Below are 11,747 nucleotides of genomic sequence, written 5' to 3'. Positions count from 1 at the left end.
ACTTGGGTGTTTAAAGATGAAACTGAAGATAACGAGTAAATATTTATCCCATACACTTCACCACCTCTGAGTCAAAGGCAGAGGCTGAAATCTGAATATCAAGCTGTATATATACCCACCACACCATCATCTCACAGATGTAGTCATTTATACCCACTGGTAGCATCCTACATCATGGAGTATGGCACAACCTGTCAGGTTATAAAAGTTAAGAAGAGCACTTGAGCTTCAGCAAAGATTCAAGGAATATTTATTTATATTTCCTATCATTTTATGTGTATTCCATCTCAAAGACAAGAATCTTTTACAATGTATACAAACACATAACATCTTTATAGAATATGATGTAACACTATAGATGAACTTACCTCAGAATATATAAAGCATATAAACAATTACAGCAATATGATGCAACAAACACAGCAGTGCTACTAATCCAAAATAATAATAAGACTGATTCAGGACAGACAATTAGTTATTTTAAACTTTTCTAGCAGTCCTTCACAAACAGGGAACAGTCTGTCTATTCTCTCCATCTGTCAGCTGCTGCTGGCTCTTCCTCCTCCTCTTCCTCACACACTGCTGAGTTTGTCCTGGTGGATCATCGGGGTGCAAAGCCTCACAGATGATGTGCAGCAGTGGGTCCCTCAGTCTGTCCTCACTCTGGACACTTGCAGTTGTCACACATGGAAATCAAATGTGCGATAAGCTGCAGGATTCAAACACAAGTGTAACTTATAAATACATGTTCATACTTTTATTCCACAATCAGAGAGAAAGAAACAGAGAGAGAGTGCAGGACAGACAGACAGGTGACAGTCTCAGGTGTATACACTGCTACAAAACAGCACAAGAGAAGGAGGATTTAGTGTTTGTGTTATTACGAGTGCTAAACAAGAAGAGTTCCAGATGGTGCAGTGGACACATGTGTTACTCTTGTCATTAAAGCATCTTTCTTTCAGCTTAACGAGTGAACCGTCAGCTCGTTCAAACACACGTTAAAGTCCGTTTGGCTCGACACCACCGAACAGAGGCAGCAATATAACACAGCTAACATTAACAGTGCAGTGAATCCTGCTTGTGCCGTCATATTCAGGACTGCAAACCGAGCAGCATCACTGACTTTCAGCTTGTTGTGTTTGTGGATATATGACTGACTTTAATTATCCATAAAACCACCACATTCTCTGTATTTCCTCCCCTCAAAGGTAATTCGTGGGACAACAGTAAAAGTTATGAAAAAAATTCTTGAATCATGAGCATTAGGAGTGTCTGACGATATATTGGTACAAGGTTTGTGTCTTTAGGAACGATTGGAAAATGTGTCCCTTTAGAAAATTCCATTTCTGTTTCTATGGAGAGTTTTCAGACTTTGTGTTGCTCTGAGGCAATTTGCCAGAAATCTGTAACTCTCAAAATAACGAGAGTCACATTTTTTGAAAGCCAGTACACATACCTACGTTTTGATGTATAATTTGTATCGATAGAGTGAGAATTCACCAAGTAGGAAGAAGATGTTCAGACATGAAGAAAAGATTCAGAAAGGTCCAGTGGGAAATTGCAGCAAAAGGTGGTTCTACAAAATATTGACTCAGGGGGCTGAATAATTACGCACACCCTACTTTGCAGTTATTTATTTGTAAAAAATGTTTGGAATCATGTATGATTTTCGTTCCACTTCTCACGTGTACACCACTTTGTATTGGTCTTTCACGTGGAATTCCAATAAAATTGATTCGTGTTTGTGGCTGTAATGTGACAAAATGTGGAAAAGTTCAAGGGGGCCGAATACTTTTGCAAGCCACTGTATATACTAAGAAGATCGACAAGATAACGAGGGGCTAAATTATTTATAATTTTAAAGGTGAGCAACAATATTTTAAATTCAATGCGATATTTTATGAGTAACCAATGCAAATCAATAAGAACAGAGGTGATAGAGGCATGCTTTCTAGTGCCAGTCAGGAGGCGACATTACCATATAGTTTGTTAACAACAGCTTTCTTTCCCCTTTGGCTTGATGGACTGAATCAGGGATACTCGTCATTAGGGATGGGTATCGTTTAGGTTTTATCCGATACCGGTGCCAAACCGGTACTTTTGAAACGGTGCCGGTGCTTAAACGGTGCTCAAACCGGTGCTTAAAGAATGGAGAACACAAAATTGGTCCAAAAACCTCTCATGTTTAGCTGTTTTTTTGTAAAAAGATAACAATGTAAGCCATTTCTGCAGCTATAGGGCATATATGGTATCACTCTTGGCTGGAAGCAGTGCTTAAACAATGGAAAAAACACAAAATTGGTCCAAAAACCTCTCATGTTTAACTGTTTTTCACTTTTTCTTTGGTCATTTTAGCCTTTTTGGCCAGGGTGAAGGGAGTATCTGCCGTCAAACAAGAAGACACCCGCATGTAGCTATGATGATGTTTGCTAGTTCACCTTACATGCATTAATGTAATAACGTGGTTAGCCTACTCAACGTAAATTACACACGAACAACATGAAGCTACTCACGCAGAGAAGAACGGCTGCTGCTGCCATCATCATCCGCTTTAAAAAAAAAAAAAAAAACGCTATGCGTCGCCAGGTGTTTCATCGGATTCGAGGTGTTACCTCCTTTGCACAGTATCACAGTATCAGCTTAAAGCACTTGTTGCAGGCTGCTGAGTTTGCATCTTTTGCTGTGAAGTACAGCCAGACTTTTGACCGCTTCGCCTTGGGCATTTTTAATCTGTAGCTCTGCTCTAAAAGAACGTACGCACCTGGACCCGCCTACTATCCTCGGAAACGTAAAATGATTGGCTAGAATTGGCTCAGGAAAAAAAAAAAAAGCACCGAAATAAAGCACCGAAATGTGCGCTGCTTTTCGGTCTGGTTACTACCGTTTATGTCAGAACCGGTGCCATCATGGCACCGGACACCGGTACCCATCCCTACTCGTCATACTTCACGTCAACCAAGTCACTGAGATACTCCAGCCTGACAAAGCAGCAGAAATGAAATTATGAAAGCAGAAACAGCAAACAGATGGTTCAGTTGTGTTTTTCTCTCTGTGTGTGCACTCACGCCCACTTGTGTATGTGAACTTTCCACGTACTTCAGTTTTTTACTCCAACATGAGCCATTAGGGCTGCAAAAACATCACTAAAACATGAATTCTTTCTCTTTTTTGTTATCACCTGTGATTATATATTTTATGTTTATTTCATTTACGAGTTCTTGTATAGTTAAGTGTAACTAGACTTCTATGGGACATAAATGATTGTTTTGTATACAGATCTGTACAAAGGATGTAAACACTTGATTAAAAAGGAGATCTCAGCTGTGTTGTTATGGATGGACTTCAACGTATTTGTTAAAAAGGAGAATAAAGCAAAGTATTTTAGCTGTTTGGGAGTTTTTGTTTGCCAGCAAATGGTTCGATTAAATTCAGTTTTATTTATATGGAGTCAAATAATAACAAAGGCCCTAGAATAGCCCTGAGTTTGGCCAGGTGACGCTCCTCTGAAGAACAAATAAAAGAGGAATAAGGGGATTCGTTTTCAAGTTTTGTTTCTTTCAAAATAAAAGCTGAAAGTACCATGTTTTGGAAGCATGATAATATTTTCAGCCAGGATGCCGTCTCCAAGGAGAACTGCACCTCAGCGCTGAGCTCCACATCACGCCCTGTGAAACCACAGATATAAATCTGCTGCAGTGAGAAGAACTTTACCCAACACAAGTGTAGAATTAGAAATTTGACTTTACCGTCCAACCTGTTAACAACAAAGCTTTCATTGCCTCTGTTGCTGATGGTGTAAGTCATGTAGTACTAATCATACTTCACATCCGCCATGCACAGAGTATCTCCAGGCTTTCAATAATAAAGCCAAGGAGATGATGTGAAAATAGGAATAGTAAAATATGCATTCATAATCAGTTGTATGTGTCAACTATGTGGGCACCTCAGTCTTGTTGGCATGAAGAAAAGTTGTGTAACATGTAGTATAAGGGCTGCAAAGACATCATTTAAACAGTAGTCGTCTATTAGTCGTAACGTATCTCCTGTTAAATAGTTAAATGTCTGTTCTCCATCTCTGTCCTCTCACAGCTCAGTGTATACCAACTCCAGGTCCCCACCAGCAGCAGTGGTAACAATGGCTGTGCCCATCAAAACACTGAAGCTGAGACGCTACCGGTCACTATGTTGACTCCAATAGGGTTACCTGTCAACTGTGGACACATGAAAGGAAAACAACAGAAGTTAAACAGAAACACATGTTTACTGGAACATTTCCTATTGATAGCTTTATGGAAAAGTGTGTTTAAACACTTTTCTATTTTTTTATTTTGTTTATGATTGGATTTATTGTGAAAGGAATTTCAAAGTTTTAATTTGACCTTTCCCCTGTTTTTCATACAGACTGGAGATGAATGGATGGTACTTTCTTTGTTTGTTTAACCCTTAGATGCACACGTGGGGTCAAAAATGACTCCACAGGTTGTTTTTCTTCACAATCTTTAAAATGCAAAGTTGTAATATATTCATATTCCAGGTATTCCTCATAAAACATGTTTGTTACATGAGGCCATTTGCATTTTTTATTTATTTTTTCATTAATTAAAAAAAAATGCAGTTTTTGTATCACTACCCCACTCTTCCACAAGTGGGGTCAAAAATGACCCCAAGCAGTTCCTGTGGAATCTTCTATGAAACTTTCATTCTTAGCAACTCTGACTGACCCACTTACACTTCTGATGGATCAAGAATTAATTTTTACACAGTAACATACATGATTTATAGTCAGGGCTGCACATAAGAGGTCCGCAGGTGTGCATTCGCTGTCAAAGAGAATACGCGCTTCTTTTGTGGTGGAGGAACACCAAAGTAATTGCTTACGGAGCTTGATTCTTCGACATCTTTAAGAGTTCTGAACAAATGTCTGTCCTCCTCCAGAACATCTAATGTACCCAAATGAGCGTTCCAACTTCTTATCTGGTACGCGTCTTTTATTTTGACAGCAAATGCGCACCTGCGGACCATTTATGTGCAGCCCTGTTTATAGTTTCCTGTGCATTTCAAACATTGTCCTTTCTGATGTTTTTTTTTTAATATTTAAAGTAACATGGCTGCTATGAGGCCAGCTAGGATCCCTGTGGCCCTACAAATGATCCAGGAGGGATGGGATGAAGAGCCCATCGGAGGCACTGACTCAGAATCTGACATCTAAGATATCGAGCACCCAGACTATTGTCCCCCCCACTGAACAAGGCCAGTCAGATACAGAGGAGTCCTCTGAAGAGGAAATGGATATTGAGTCTAACAGAATGAGCCCCTCTTACTGCTCTAGCCACAATATTCTGAATTAGTCAGCCAGGGCTTGCACCTGGGTTTAGTACTGTATCCCCAATAGATGCATGGAAGATTTTCATGTCTGATAATATAATAGAAGAGGTGCTGACATGCACAAACATGGAGGCATGAAGAGTAGCCACAGACATGGGAAAAGAGTGGAAAAATGTAATCAAACATAAGCTCCTAGCCTTCATTTGATTGACCATTCTTGCAGGAAGTGAGAAGAACTGGGATGTACCAGTCGGTGTGTTTTTTGGGAGTCCTCTGCATAACCCATTGTACAAGGCCACTATGTCAATTCAAAGATTTGAACATATTCGCTGTTTCTTGCACTTTGATGACAAGAGGACCAGAGCCTAGCGACTGAAAACAAACCACATGGCAGCTTTCCGCTACATATGGGGCCTGTTCCTGGTCAACTGTAGGCAGAAATTCATCCTCAGTGATTGTGTTACTGTGGATGAATTTCTGCCTACAGTTGACCAGGAACAGGTCAACTTGTACTTGTGCCTTTCAGAGCGAAGACCCAGCTTCTGCAGTATATGCAGAGCAAGCATACAAAAGTGATACAGGTGATGCAAAAACTGCAATTTCTTAAAATTACTGATAAAATAAATAAAAATGCAAAGGGCCTCATGTCACAAACATGTTTTATGAGCAATACCTCAAATATGAAAATATTACAACTCTTCATTTTAAAGATTTTGAAGAATAACAACCGAGTTTATAGCAAAATGCATTGTTTCTATTTGGGGTCATTTTTGACCCCACTTGTGGAAGAGTGTAGGTATTGGTAGGTTGTGCATCCAAGGGTTAAGGATAATGAATAAAACTCTACAGACATCTTATTGAAATGACTGAAAGATTAATAGGCTCTGTTTTGAGTTTTGTTAAAAAAAGAATGACTTCATATAGGATAAAAATATATATCACATTTGCAGGACACCTTAAACTAGTTTTTTAATTAAGCAGCAAGGTAGAACAACGTCGGGGCTGTATCAAGACATGAGGACTAAACTCCAATTCAACCAGACCCAGAACTGATCCGGAATTAAAACAGGACTACAACAGTTCAAAATCAGGACCACTTTGGACTTAACCAAGACAGAACCAGATACAAAACTACATGATACTAGCACTAAAAATCATCATAGACCTGCACTACACTTATTTTTTAATTCTACCAAAGTAACTATTTAGATTCAGAAAAGTTTATATAATTATTTAGCCTTGTTGTGCAAACAAGCCTGCATAACTTAATAAATATAGAATTTGAAAAATAACAAACCTAAAAAGAAACACTAGGTACGAGATACATGTTCTGATGAATTTTGGCAAACAACCATTTGACTAACATGTGTGTCTCACCTGCTCTGGTTCCCTCTCTGTTCCTCTTTCTCCCTCTCTGTTCCTCTCTCTCTCCCTCTCTGCTCCTCTCTCTCCCTCTCTGCTCCTCTCTCTCCCTCTTTGTGCTGACAATCAAGCCAAACACCAACATCATCAAATATACAGCTGAAACCAGATATTTACATACTCTTCAGATCAAAACACAAACACTTTTTTAATTGTAACATCAAATCAGACTAAATGTTTATTTTTTTAGATTGATAAATATAAAAAACATATTTGTTAACTTTAAGAGAAAAGAGAGAAACTATTTGTATTTCTTAATTGTAAATGGCACCAAATTATATTCAAAATTGAGCCACACTTATGGAGCTCCACAGTTCTTTTCCTGGTGTTTTGGTTGACATCTCTTGATTTTCCCATGTCAAAGAAACAGGCTCTGTGTGTTGCCTTATATGGATCCACAGGTGTGCCACCAATTTACTCACATGGACTCTACTAACCTATCAGAAGCTTCTTAAGCTCAGAATGGAATCGCCTGGAGTTTTCTTATTAATTAACAATAAACTTAGTGTATATGTACTCCTACATTTGATGAAAGTGATCAAAAATAGACAGCTCTGTCTCTCTTTATTCTGACATTTAACTAATTTAAAAGATATTTCAATATTTATTTATCCAAAACAAAACAAGTTTACTCTAAATTGATGTTGTACAGTAAAAAAATGTTCTTGTGTTTTCCATGAAGTGTATGTAAATATCTGGTTTCAACTGTGAATATACTGCTGTGTATTGAAATTCCTCTTGTTTTGCATAGAAATATACTGAACAACATACAAAGCATAATATATAAAATAACATCTATCAGAGTTTTTTCAACCGATTTATTTAGCCATGGAGGGTAACAACTGAAAATATGAAATAAACACACATGTAAGCTAAGACTCTCTAACGCAGGCGTGTCCAAAGTCCAGCCCGCAGGCCAATTGCGGCCCGCGGTCCATTTTTAATTGGCCCGCAAGTAATTTTATGAATAGAATAGAATATGGCCCGCACTTCAACTTTTGCTTGAGTTTATTGCACTTCTTAGTTTTAACACCAGGGGGAGCTGCTGTTGATCAAGGCAGTTGCTCCACCAAAAAGGACAATCACAGAAGAAACTTACCCCAAGTCACTAAACATGGCAGAACCAAAGAAGCGAAAGGTAGAAAGTGAGTGCAGAAAATTTCAGACACGGTGGGAGAGTGAATATTTCTTCAAAGAATTCAAGGGGAAGTGTGTCTGTTTGATCTGCACTGAAACTGTGGCAGTTATGAAAGACTATAATGTACAACGTCATTATGAAACCAAACATCAGGCCTATGCATCCTACACTGGTGCTGAGCCAGAGCAGAAAGTAAAGCAAAGGGTAGCTATCCTGCGGGGTCAGCAACAGTATTTTTTTTTTCGTGCTCAAATTGTCCAGAAAAAGGCTCCAATAGCAGCTATGAAGTCGCCCAACTCATCGCAAGACACGGCAAGCCTTTTTCAGATGGAGACCTCATAAAACATGGCCTCGTTAAAGTCACCGAAATAATGTGCCCGGAAAAAGTACTGTCAAGGTCCAGATATTGAGGAGGAATCCAAAATAACCACCACTGATCCGGCCGGGTGCAATTAGACGACATTTTAATGAATACACGCAGCGTGGAGCCAACACTGTACAGATTCAGTGTTGGACTCCTTTACAATAGTCAGACAAAGGCTTTATAGAGGTGAGAATTGTACCACCCCCTCTTCTGTTGCCAGGCAGACTTATACAGCATACGTCAACCCAAAACCACAAACGTTCAGTTAACTTTTGACACAGTTTAAAAGAACATTGTCTTCGGCTTGAAGCCAGGTGTTGTCGCCACAAGCTCGTTCTTATCTTGATGACCTATCTAGCGTCTTCCTGTTTCAACAGACAGCCTAGGCGCACTTTGCCATTACAGCAAAACACATCTCACTTCCAACCTACTGAAATGATTCTACAGTTGTTCGTGTATGGGTGGGTGTGTATGCTCAGTGTTTGGTGTATAAATTTGTGCATGCTTTGTGCAGAAGTCATGACCTGTCTGCACCCCAGATGACTTCACACCTCTCTGGGGGCCTGAAGCCTGCCGTATACAGCCGAAACTGTTTGTGTGGTTTTCTAGGCTAAATGTCACACTCCAAAGAAGCTGCTGAAAGTATAAATGACACTGCTTACTTCTTAAAACTTAAAACTTAACTCTAAAGGAATATAAGTAATTATATTACAGTCAAACTGTTAAAAATTACAATGGTCAGCATACTCTGTTGGAAGTTACAAATTATATCCTGACCAGGGCATCTTTCCTGACCTGACAGTACCGCAGGACTTCAACAACATCAGCATGTCCAGAAATACAGTTGTGCCACGCACTGAAGACTGTCAGCCAACATTAAACTGCAACTGTCTGATAAAGCTGTGCTTTTGATTTTTACTCCATCGCATGCGATGAGAGCACCGATGCCACAGACACCGCACAGCTGCTAATTTTTTGCGGGAAGTGGATCAGAGCACGAGCACTTTAGGTGAGTAAAAATATATTCCACAGTACCCGTGTGTTAATGTGCAGGTACACATGCTTCAAATATCAATAATGCGCATCAATTCTGTCACTACCCTGCTTTTGCGCACCACTTTCTTATATGCGTTTATCTTGTTAACACACAGAGTACACACCGCTGTGCACAGCGCACGCACACCCAAAGTCAGCTGATCTCATCTGATGCAGATTTTCTCCTTGATCAAGTGACATTTGGCCGGATTTTTGCCACAAGTGGCGTACGATCAGCAACGCGGCTGGATGGCCCGACTTACATACCCAGCGCAGCGACACTCACCAGAATAATTTACTAAAATTATATGCATTCCTGTTATTAAGTCCAGTTCAGTCTGTTAATGTTGATAATCGTTTCAAACGAACGTTAATAGATGTTTTGCTACGTCTAATAACTTAAATAACAAACTTGAAATGTACCCGTCCCATTTTCCCCTTTATTGTTTTTTTCTCTGTGCTGTAAATCTTCTGTCTAAGAAGAAATCTGCTGCTGTTCTGAGAATGAGCTACCAAAGCTTTTTCTGAATAAATCAATAAAGATCCATTTATGGAAAACTGTGATGAAGGCAGTTTTGTCTTTAATTATATTCAACAATATAACACATTTGACCACTTTTAAGTGATTTTTAATACAGTAAAGTTAAGGTTATATACCTAATTTCTAGTAAGTGGCCCAGCCCCTCCTATATTTTTATGTATGTGGCCCTCAGCGAAAAAAGTTTGGACACCCCTGATCTAAAGAAACAACATTGTTGTTGTTCGGCTTTTCATTTCGCCATTTGTTGATTCACTCGAAGAGCAAGTCACTTAATATGGGTCAAGTGATCAGTTTGATATCAATCTTTCGTGATACACTGTCATATTTACATTATCTGTACAGTACGAATGATTTGCTTTGGTACCTGGTCAAACTTCAGTTCTCCTCTGTCTGCCTCGCTGCGTTTCTCCAACAGCGCACTCGCAGGCAGCAGCTCCCCCCGCCCCCTCTCTCAGTCGCTTAGTGCCTGAGCTCGGATCATACCAATATTAGGGGGGATTTACGCACAGTCGCAAATTCCCACAGTGTGCACTATGTGCTTCGAATATTGTGTGTAGTTTTTTGTTTTATACAGTTGTCAGCCAGGCATCTAACTATGAAAAAATTACACTCCAAAAGACCCCAGGCTTCTGAAAAAACAACCCGGGCTTAAGCCCAGTAAGCCACCCCCCCGCTCTGCCACTGCTGGGGAGGCCAATCCATGACTGAAGTCCTGTGATGTCACAGTCTGGCTGGCAGACCGTGGGGATGTGGGGAAAGGAGGACCCAGTCGCGGTACTCTGTGTCTAAGCAGTGCGTTTTTTTACATTGAATGAAACAACAACAGTCAATCCCCGTGCTCTCCCGTGACTCCCGTGTTGTGTCTTCCCAAAAAGTCCGTGCTCCGTGTTCTCCACTCTCGTGTGTCCACAATCAATCAATCAATCAATCAATCAATCTTTATTTATAAAGCACTTTTCATACAAAAAATGTAGCACAAAGTGCTTTATATGGTTAAAAGCAGCCCACCCCACCCTCCAACTCACTCCCCACACTCTCATTAACATAAATGATCATGAATACACACATCCCCCCCCCTCCACACACACACACACACATACACACGCACACTTCAAGAGTAAAATTGGGCTGGGTACGCATTAGCCAGGTGAGGAAACACTATCACAGGGAGCCGTCTGCACCGGGAGCCGGTCACAGACCGCAGCCTCCAGGCTGGGCACACAGCAGGAGGGAGGCAAAGAAGCCCCCCAGCCAGGCTGAGAGGACCCACAGAGCCCCAGCAGCCACGGTCGATCACAGCCCCAGTGCAGAGAGCCCCCTCCGAGGAAACACTGGAGATATGACCCAATAAGGATATATACAGGGTAAACAGATAAAATAAATAAGAGTGGGATACAGTATAAATATAAATACAAATAGAGTAAGAAGATAAAAAATGAATAAGAATAAAATCAATAAATATTAGGTAAAACGTAAATTAATAATATAAATAAAATAACAGGATAGAATAAATAAGAATAAAATAAATAAACGTTAGTTAAAAGCTAAATTAAAAAGGTGGGTCTTGAGCCTTAAAAACACGTACGTTTTCTGCGGCCCTGAGCTCCTCCGGCAGGCTGTTCCACAGACGAGGACCATTCCACTGAAAAGCTGCCTCTCCGTGAGTATGTGTCCTGACTTTAGGGACAATCAAAAGGCCAGTACCAGAGGACCTCAAGGTCCGCGAGGGTTCATATGGTAAAAGTATATCTGAAAGATAAGAAGGCCCAAGACCATTAAGACATTTAAAAACCAATAAAAGAACTTTAAAGTCGATCCTGAAACACACGGGGAGCCAGTGCAGCGATTCTAAAACCGGTGTAATGTGGGCCCGCCCTCTGGTCTTCGTCAGCACACGAGCTGCAGAGTTTTGTAAAAGTTGT

Source organism: Oreochromis niloticus, linkage group LG6, assembly GCF_001858045.2.
Source record: "Oreochromis niloticus isolate F11D_XX linkage group LG6, O_niloticus_UMD_NMBU, whole genome shotgun sequence".
In the NCBI taxonomy this organism is placed as follows: Eukaryota; Metazoa; Chordata; class Actinopteri; order Cichliformes; family Cichlidae; genus Oreochromis; species Oreochromis niloticus.
The sequence above is the reverse complement of the archived record's forward strand: the minus strand, read 5'-3'. Positions refer to the sequence as shown.